The sequence below is a fragment of the Poecilia reticulata genome, linkage group LG17, assembly GCF_000633615.1.
Source record: "Poecilia reticulata strain Guanapo linkage group LG17, Guppy_female_1.0+MT, whole genome shotgun sequence".
In the NCBI taxonomy this organism is placed as follows: Eukaryota; Metazoa; Chordata; class Actinopteri; order Cyprinodontiformes; family Poeciliidae; genus Poecilia; species Poecilia reticulata.
The window spans coordinates 27535422-27545458 of record NC_024347.1 but is presented as its reverse complement, the minus strand read 5'-3'; the positions used below and the strand labels follow the sequence as shown (position 1 = coordinate 27545458).

The following is a 10037-nucleotide window of genomic DNA, read 5'->3' as shown; positions in this document are numbered from 1 at the left end:
CATCTAGATGGAGAATAACACAAACTGCTCTATATTTTAACACTCCGTCCCCTTTAAAACACATTAGATTTACCCAGCGGTGTCCTAAGCAATTAGAAATACATCCTACCGTACAACACCACACCACACCGTACCACCTGAAGTTACAGAGCACTGTAAAATAAACTAAGGTCCACAAAGAGTTGTGCAAATGAAAATTACATAAAAATAATAAAAAAGAAACATGTTTAAGAAAGAGTCAACCTCTTAAAATTTGCCAAAGGTTCCAGAAAATAAACAGGTTTTAAAAAGATTAATGGACTCCAAAGGACAGATTATTCAGACGGTTGGGATCTCAGCCCAGCAGAGCACATCGGGGTTGTGGTGTATTTGTGGAGACGGTCATCATAGATGTGCAGCCGACAAACATGCAGTAATCCTGTGTTGTGTTGTCATCTCACTGTGGAGCCAACATCTCAAAGGTATTTTCCTTGCTGAATCTTTCCCACAAAGAATTATGGCAGCTCAGGCGGGAAGAAGCGGCTCTAGCCCAGAACGTCATAAAAATATTGATTTGAAATCAGCAGAAATGTTTAAATGGAGGTAGTGCTTAGTGACGGTGGGTCATGACAGCTAATAAACCAAAGGTGTCAGGGATCCACACGTTTTCAGCTGTCTTTGTGAGAGTCTCAGAAGGTACAGTGACATGGGTGATGTATTAACTAATAACCAAATGGCTGCGAGCGTTGCTACCGAGCCCATTCATTTCTCTAAAGTGCTGTATACACAGAGCTGTGCAGGAGTAATGGACACGATGTAATTTATAATGCAGGGAGAACTAATGAGCTGCTGGAGAAGTGTTTTTTTAGTACCCTTTACTTTAAAGAAAGACGAAAATCTGGCATTTTACTTTAGGCTTCGTTCACACTGCAGCCTGAAGAGAAACAATTCCCAGTTTTTATCAAATTGGATTTTTATTTTTGCCATGGTCTTCCAAATATATGCGATTTGCATGTGACCGAAAGTGTCCCGCATGCGCAGTAGGGGGCGCAATAACGTCACACAGAGAGCGTTCTCAGTGCTTTGCCAACCGCCATAAAAAGAAGAAGAAGAGCAGCTCAGTGTTTGCGGAAGTAAACATGGAGGCTAACGGTGGAGCTTAGCTTACGATTTTAAAGTTGTTGTCGATCGGAGCCAATATATTAACAACTTAATCCTCGTTATAGTCCGTCATGGTTGTTGTTTTTCTTTCCACTTGCGAGTATCAGGAAGCAGAATAGTGACGTTTGTCGAGTATCAGTGACGCTCAATTCGGATGAACGCGACCTGGACGTTATGGTTGCATRTGAATYGGATRCCCAAGTGGCCTGGGTCGCATTGGAAAATAACCCAACCTGTGTTGTTTAGACTGTCATGAAAAGATCGGAAACGGGTCACATCAAGGCAAAACTAATAAAAATATGAATGGAGTCACTTCGGGCTGCAGTGTGAACTCGGTCTTACACCGATTAAACTCACTTAAATCTGAATCCATACTCGCCTCTTCCTCCTCTCCCAGCAGCTCGTGCATTTTAGGATTTTCTGTTGCATCCGCAGATGAAATTGTACAAGGACRATGAGACGATCGGGATGGACGCAATGTGTGCAAATTTGTTCATGCTGAGCGTTTGACCTCTGAAACATGTTAGCAAGAGAAACGTTCCCTCCAGGGCCAGATGGTGCTGCGGAACATACAATTACTGTAGCTCAGGGACGCTGTGGAAGAAAAACGGCGAAACATGAGAGATGAGGGGAAGAAAGAGAGGTGGAAGGTCCTAACTGTACAAATATYAGCTTTTTCTGCTCTGCCTTTGAAAATATTTGAATGGAGCTCGTTTTGTTTAACAGCCTCATAAAAATTCTTTAATGCCTGAATGGCTTGGGAAGCCGTTCAAACACCCCAGACTAAAATGCAATCAGGCTGGGGTGGCTGGTAATGCTCACATCACCAAGACTCAAAATTAGGTACATTTACATTTTTACGCACAGAAGCTTTTCTTTTAAGGTTTTTTGTTGTTGTAAAGACATTGTGGCCTATAATGCCTTAAAAAAAGCATTTCCCTGCACAGTTTATGTCTATACATGGAAACTCTGCTATGTACAGGCTGTTCAGTTTTCACAGATTCAACAATTTGAGGATTTTTGTGGAACGTAATTCCAAATTATTAATGAGAAATTTGCCTGTTGAAAGATTTTTCTGTCAGATACTCTAAAGAAAACGCAGCTTGGTGGCAGAAATAAATAGGCTCAATGCTACTTGGCTTGGTATTGGCTGGCTTTTGTGCCCCCAATAGTGGAAATAAGGAAGTCTAGATATTAGCTTCTGTGTTAGAGCTAAGACGGTTTCTACTCACCATATTATTGCATATTAAAGGACACTCACCAGCCACTTTATTAGGTACACCTTACCAGGTTGGACCCCCTTTGCCTTCAGAACTGCCTTAATCCTTTGAGGCAGAAATTCAACAAGCTAACATTCCTCAGAGAGTCTGCTTCATATCGACATGTTAGCATCACGCAGTTGCTGCAGATTTGTCGGCTGCACATCCATGATGCCAATCTCCCGTTCCACCATCCAAAAGGTTTTCTGTTAAACTGAGATCTGGTGGTATTTTTAATAAAATAAAAACTTCCCCCATACTTTAAGCATATTACATTTCTGCCAAGTTTATTTTATCTTTATCAGACTAATTAATGTCCTAAAACTATTTACAGACAGTCCAAATACAAATAATATTGTGCTTCCTCTGGTTGACAGATTTTAGAAAACTTTATTAAAAAGGAAAGTTTTCTAGCGTTTCAATATTCGCATCACATAAATTTGGTACGCTTAGTAAATTTAGTGAGGCTGAGAGCTGTTTTTGATAAATCATTAAATCTAATTATCCATGTTTCTGACATCTCATTTTTACTGAACTCCTCTGTCATCACTTCCTGTTTTCCTGACGTGTTGCATTAACGACCGTCTTGGTGCTTTGTTGACAGCCAATTAGTCGGGTTTGTCTGACAAACATCAAGTCAAAGCTCGGCGTAACAAATCACCTTCCACTGGGCGCTCGTCTCCAGCTGTGTTTGTTTTCTCTGCAGCTTTGAGTCATTTGCATATTTCATCAGTGCTGTTCAAGACATGCGTGTCTTGTTTTGGGGGATTTTGCCTGATTTTTATATTTTGTTAATTGGTGCATTTAACTGATTTCAACACTGAAAAACTCCTTGAACTGTAACCAGATTTTTACATTAACTGAGTAAAATGGCACAAAAMCTTTCTCCCCCCTCATTTTGTAGCATTAAATCAGACTAAACGTTTCCTGGTTTAGATTAATTAGGATTACCAAAATTAATAAATGCCAAAATGACATACAGTTTTGTAGTTTTTGTTAAAATTGCCTGAAACGGAAACGCCCACAAGCTTGTTGCAATATTTTTCTGACAGAACCAGTGTGGATATTTTTATGTGACACCAAAACATTTGACTTTGGTMACTTTAGCCCATTTTCTAACTAATTTGGCTTTATGCATTGTGCCATTGTCCATTTGGGAGATCAACGTAATYCCAGACTTTAACTTTTTGGTTGATGTTTCTTCCTATTTGCTGTTTGTTTTGTGAATAATGCTAGTCTCTCCTGCAGCACAAAAAGCACAATGGATCCAACCCTGTACTTCACAGCTGGGATGATGTTGTCAAGCTAGAAAGTTTCCACCATTTTATTCCAAATTTGCTGTGGTTATAATAGCAGAACATAACTTTCTATCTCACTTTTGAAAACGACTTAAGGAAATTAAGGTGAGTTTGCGTTGCTGCTTTGAGGTTTGTATGTTTGATGGGCTCCTCTTGTGAAACGTTAATGTGCTGAAATCATTGTGGTGGAATTCACAGTGTCCTGCAGCATCATGTTTGGTACTTCAGCTTCACATAATGTCACCAACAACGTTTGTTTTCATAATAAAACAAGAATAAATTGACTGTCTAAGAATTACATCCCGAGGCCCTATGAGTTCCTCAGATCAGATAATTATGAGTTGAGAAGCAAATTGAGCAAATGGCAGATTATTTCACTCATAACAAACTTTTTCATCAATATTAAGGAATTATGACTTTAAAAAAGCTCCTATGTCGTGCTGAAAAGTTACTTGTGGGTTATTATGCCTGGCTTCAAGTGTAATAAGATATTCTCAATCGAAACTAGACCAAAAATACTTGGTAAAAGTTTGTGTTTTTGCAGCGTGGAAATCATTTTGACCTCCTGACTGAATTCAAACAGGAAAAGTTTAGTCTGATATTAATTTAGGYAGTCAGGGGGAATAAAGTATTTAAAAATAATGCTTTGAGGTGTTGCAGATCTTGATCTATTTATGTCTTCTCTGCAAGCTAACAGTTCACATCATGCATAAATTGGAAAAGGTGTGAAAAATAAAGCAGTGTGTCATTTTTATAATTAATTTCTTACAGGTTTCATAAAGCCTCCAACCATACCTCCATGTAGCTGCTTTGGTTGTTGACTTCACTTCAGTTGCCTCGTTCTTACACCCACCTGACAAAAAAAATACGAGCGCTGCACTAATTAGCTGGTGTTTAGACTGATTACGCCTACCTTCCTCCTCCCTCCGGTGGCTCCGGCTCCTGCCTTCGCTTTCTCCAAACACTCGGAGGAAAATGTACGGGAGCTGACAYTAAATGTCAACGATTTCGAGATYATCTGAGGGAACAGAAAACATTCAGCTGTGACTAATTGCAGCTGCAGCTCTGACGAAATAAATCTCTGTTGTCATGCATGGCTTTCTCCTGAGAYTTTCCGTACAGTCATTAAACCACTTAAGTAGCAGAAGTATAGCAGGAACTTAAACGAAGGCTGTGTAACATACAGCCACAAGCTCAATAAYGTTTCAGTTTAATGTCCTTGTTTACGTCCATCTCCTCGCATCTTGTCAGCAGCCGTGATTGTAATCAAACTTTACACCCCCCATCAGCTCCAGCCTGCCTGGGTAAAATTGAGCTGTTTCCTGAAAAGTCTGCCGTGGCTCGTCTCAGTCCATCAAGCCATTCTCAAGCTTTTTCCTGCAGATGCATTAGCCACAGTTTTTCTTTATGCATCCTTCATACATTTTCAGTTTTGTGCCGACGACGTCCTGGAGTGTGTGACAGCTGAACAATGTGACTGACTGCTCCGTCAAATTCGCTGCCAGGAAGCGTCAGCTGCACTGAASGAGGCTGAAGATCGCTCTGTTACTGGATCCAGGTTCTAAAAAATAAACTCTAGTTATTGTGAAACATTTGGAGAATAAACTTCTATAAATTATCTAATCAAAAAAGCTTCAAATTAGCATAAGTGCAGTYGTCTCTTTTAGAAGCAAATCTGAAAGTAAACTCACACTGAGAAAAAGTCGTTTTTACCTTTTTGTCCAAATTTAAATCAGATTTGGGGCAACGATAAATGTATTTATTCCACAGTATCATTATTTATTAAACAAAGATGAATCCAGAATAGAAAATTAAGTACGCCCCATGATTCAACAGATCTTGGTCTATTTATGTCGCTTTCAAAAGTGACACAAATGGAAACTTTTATGTCACTTTGGATATAAAAGTGACATATTCACAGTTCAGTATTTGCTGATCTTTCTGTGGAACATAACCCAAAAGTATTAATTAAAAATTCACCCATTCACAAAGCATAGCTAAAATGTTTTAAATGAAAGTAGCTTGGGAAGCTGAAATATAGTTTGCTACTTGACACACTCTTGGTTGGCATTTGGAAAGCCCAGCATTCATTGTTGTAACATCAATTCTAACTATAAGGATGTCAAACATCCGAACTCTTTGAAAAACCTGTTCCCCTCCTCACCTGTGGTGGCGCTGCAACAAGAATCACTGAGGAAAAGGACATGAAAACCTCTGAAGAAAACATTAGGTGGAGCTTCCTTCTTCACAAAATGTAAATAAAAAGAAAGTGGAGCAGTGTCTTTGGTGAAAGACCAAGAGGCATTTCTCCCTCTAGTGCTAGCGCGTTTGTTTTGGTTGTATTTACCCAAGATGCCCTCTGCTATAGTTTGCTTCCTGCTTTTGGAGGAGTCTCCAGACCACTTGCATTCACATATTTATTCAAACCGCACCAGAGTTCACTTCAACAGCACCGGAAACAAGGTTTTTAGGTGGWCCAGATTTCGCTTTTGTCCGCGTTAGTTTGATTATGCTTTCAAACCCCAAACACACCGACTGTCTACACAAACAACYAGAGATTTATTACAGTGGACAAAACTTGGCTGCTCTGCAAAAACACAAAATCTTACCAAGTATTCTTGGTCTAGTTTCTAGTGCAAATATCTTAAATAAGATCAAACTAACTTGCAAGTAATTTTTCAATAAGACAAAGGAGCTTCTTTTAATGAAATACTTACTTAATATTGGTGTAAAAGTATCAGTTCCCCTGGTAAGTTATTTCAGTTACAGTGTACTGTTATCACTACRTGTTAGATACTCTGTGTATGTTAACGTAGATCAACAGCAAGCCAAACTCAATTTCATGAGCCAGGAAGCTGAGCGTCTTGCTCCTTTATTACGTTTTCTTGACACTTACAACTTTGAGCAGTGGTGTGGAAAAGCTCAATGACAGGTTGAGTGAAACTATAAGAAATAGAAAAAATTAACTATGCATCAGCTCTAAATACACAGAATAAACTTSTAGTGTCTGAATAGAATTAACCTGAGCTGCAGTTAAGAAACAGTCACGTAGCAACCGTTGCTATGTAAACAAAAACTATCAGGCTATGGCTTTTCTAGAATAAACACATTTGGAAAACAATCTCAAAATAAACTAACAAGACATCTAACACCAAACAGAACATAGATTGAACTTACAGCCGTTGTTTTCGGAGGTGTAAGAACACAGGAGGTGGAGTTCATACATTAACAGGCTTTCTCTCTCTGAACAGGTATTCATTCCAAACTGCAACTGCCTCTGCTACCCACAATGCACTAATATCTCAAAATTCTCTTTCAAAATAAAATACAGATAAATTAATACTATAGAACTTTTTAAAGCTAATTAAGACATTTCCAACTTCCAGCCTGGGGAAAATGTCTTGCAATAAGTGAAATAATGTGGCAGTAGAACTAGTACTTTTTAATCAATATTAAGAAATTAACTTAAAACAAGCTCCTATCTTTCTGAAAAGATAGATATAAAACGCCTGCTCTCATAGAAATCCAAAGGAAAGTCCAAAGGACACATTCTGACACACACAGCCTGTGTTTCAAACCTTTAGCGTTTTCAGTTACCTTTTGTAGATTCTGCTGTGTTTGTATTTTGCTGAATATGTTTTTAATTTGTTTACTTTGTTCAGTCATCTAATTATTTTCAGTGATGATACTTATGAGTCCTTCTGTTTCCACACATCTAAGGAATGCCTGCTGCTTTTTGTATTTTGTTATTCAGYACTTTGWACCTTTTTGAACGAGTTATAAGGGTTTGCAGGTTACAAAAACATCTAACCAGAGTAAAAGATATTGTCAAAGAAGACATTTTAATGTAACTGCCTTAAAAGGGTTGCTTCTGCAACCTTTTCAGGAGAAATGRCGAGATGAATCTTCAAAATCCATTAACGTTGCCAGAAASATGCAGATGGTGACAGAGGCTTTTTAGCAAAGAAGGAAATGCATCCCAGCCTCACATGTGTATTTTCTGTTTCAACATGGCCGCCTTTCCTGCCTCACAAACAGACCAGATTCAATCCTCTGAGACTTTCTGGTGTCTTTGGAGGTTTCTCATTCCAGCGTTGTTCTCAGGAGGTTCCTAAGCATAACACAGTAATCACATGTCGCACAGCAACACGTGCTCAAAGGGAAAAAGGCTGCATATGATGAAAGGTTTTGCATCCCTCTGCACCCAGAAGACGTCCAGCTGTCTTTGCAGATTCAGTTCTGTGAAAAAGTATTTCCCTCCATAGATATTTCCTCTGTCCAGTTTTGTTTGGGCTAGATAAACTGAGTAAATGCAAAATGCGGTTTTCAAATAAAGATTTTATTTTTTAAGGGAAAATAACTATTTTTATCAACCTTACCCTGCATGAGAAAGTATTTGCTGCTTTTTTATGTGGTGGCTTTAACTGGGATCCAGTGCTTGGACTGGTAATAAGTTTATTTTTGTCCATTCTTCCTTGCAAAATTATTTTAATTCAACTACATCAGAGGATTTCTGAACATGAACAGCTTGTTTAAGGTCACACAACAGGATCATAATTAATGCTGCAGCTATTACAGGTTATTATAGCASTTGGTGATTCTATCAATTAATCAGGAAAAAAAGCAGAACATTCTGCTTATTTTTTACTTACCAAGTAAGCTTATTTTATGCAATATTAAAATATGCTAAAAAATGCATAGAAACAAACAATTAAGTTCCTATTTCTTAACAAGAAAATACACTATATTGTCTAAAATACAAAAACATTGCATTTATTCAGCAAATGCTTGATCATTTGTAGCAAAGAATGCATCTACAGATAAATAAATACAAAATAAGTACTAAAATAAACCCTTTCTGATCCACTTAACATCAACACAATGCAGGGCTATTATTATTTGTTCCAATTAATACATTGTTTSCAAAATTCTAAACCGGAAGTGAACCGCCATCTTGTTAAAGAAGCGCAGCGAAGCCTAAYAGATGAACTACAACAAAAAGAAAGGATATAAACTCTTAACCAATGTTCAAGAKAAATATATATCAACAAAATATCTGCTGTTGGCATCGGTCCGTATGAGACAGAGAATGGAAACATGTCAGACGATGTGAACAATCTGCCTCCTCCTGCGTTCACACTGCAGTAACCCAATTGAAGTAACTCGATTCCGATTTTTTTTTTTTGTCAAATCGGATTTGTTTTTGTCGGGGCCGTTCACACTTCCAAATAAATGCGACCTGCATGCGGGCAAACGACATGAAAGTGTCCCGCATGCGCAGTAGATGGCGCAATAACGTCAGCGTTCTCAGTGTTTTGCCAAAAGAAGAAGTGCTCTGTGTTTGCGGAAGTAAACATGGAGGCTAACGGTGGAGCTTAGCTTACATATTTGAAGTTGTTGTCCGACCGGAGCAGCATATTAACAGCTTAACTCTCATTATAGTCCGTCATGGTTGTGTTATTCTTCCCGCCTGCGCGGATCAGGGCGCAGAATTTGTCGAGTATCAGTGACGTTCAATTCGGATGAACGCGACCTGGACGGTAGGTCGCATTTGAATCGGGTAAGTATCGGACAYGCAAGTTTCCTGGGTCTCATTCGAAAAGAATCCGACCCGTGTTGTTCAGACTGTCATGAAAAGATCAGATACGTTTAAGCGGATTTGTAAAGGAACTACGAACTGTTCACGTGAATAATAAGCTTCTAGTGACTGGCAGAGTAAGTACATGTAACAACATATACTACTAGGCTTCATGTCCGACTTAGCTTTCAAATACATTAGCGCTAATTTTGCTAGTTCGGCAGTAACACAGTAAATATMTCTGATATTTATGTTAGTGTTACACAAAGGTRGGTAGAGAACTCAAAAATTGTAATCTAGTAATAGTTGCAATGTACTTACATTGTTTATAAGTAGATAGGAACAAGGCGAGAGCTAGTTCTAAGCTTGTGGCTTGTTTATTGTTGTCATAGCAACTGTCATGACAGTTAACGGATACCTTTGAAGCGGCTGTCGGTTTCTAAATTCCCGGAAGTGTGACGTCACATGTACAGAATTTGAACCAGGTGAAACTAAAGGCGTTTTCGCACTGCAGGGAACGGTACGGAACGGAACGTTTTCGACCGTGTTTGTATTAGAACTTCCGACCGGTTCCACCCGGCCCCTTGGAACCACAAGAGCTGTGGTTCTAATCGGGCCGGCCTAGCGGTTCTGCTCAGAACCAGCAGCTGATTGGCCGCTGGTTGTTATGGAGTCAGACGTTGATTTTCCGTTGACAGCTGGCTCTCACTAAACTGTATTTTAGTTTGTAAAGAGTGCTCTTTTCAATATTTTTATTATTAG

General features: G+C 38.9%; 2 long non-coding RNA genes across 2 annotated transcripts; both read right to left on the bottom strand.

Moving 5' to 3' along the window:
* Nucleotides 1-4442: 4442 nt before the first annotated feature.
* On the bottom strand, nucleotides 4443-7118 carry LOC103479929 (uncharacterized). The gene is made up of 2 exons (XR_536009.2): nucleotides 6875-7118; nucleotides 4443-5258 (listed from the first exon to the last, which is right to left on the bottom strand). It is a non-coding gene; the product is annotated as an uncharacterized LOC103479929 (long non-coding RNA).
* Nucleotides 7119-7513: 395 nt separating this feature from the next.
* On the bottom strand, nucleotides 7514-9899 carry LOC108167094 (uncharacterized). The gene is made up of 2 exons (XR_001777491.1): nucleotides 9597-9899; nucleotides 7514-7808 (listed from the first exon to the last, which is right to left on the bottom strand). It is a non-coding gene; the product is annotated as an uncharacterized LOC108167094 (long non-coding RNA).
* Between the last annotated feature and the right edge of the window lie 138 nt (nucleotides 9900-10037).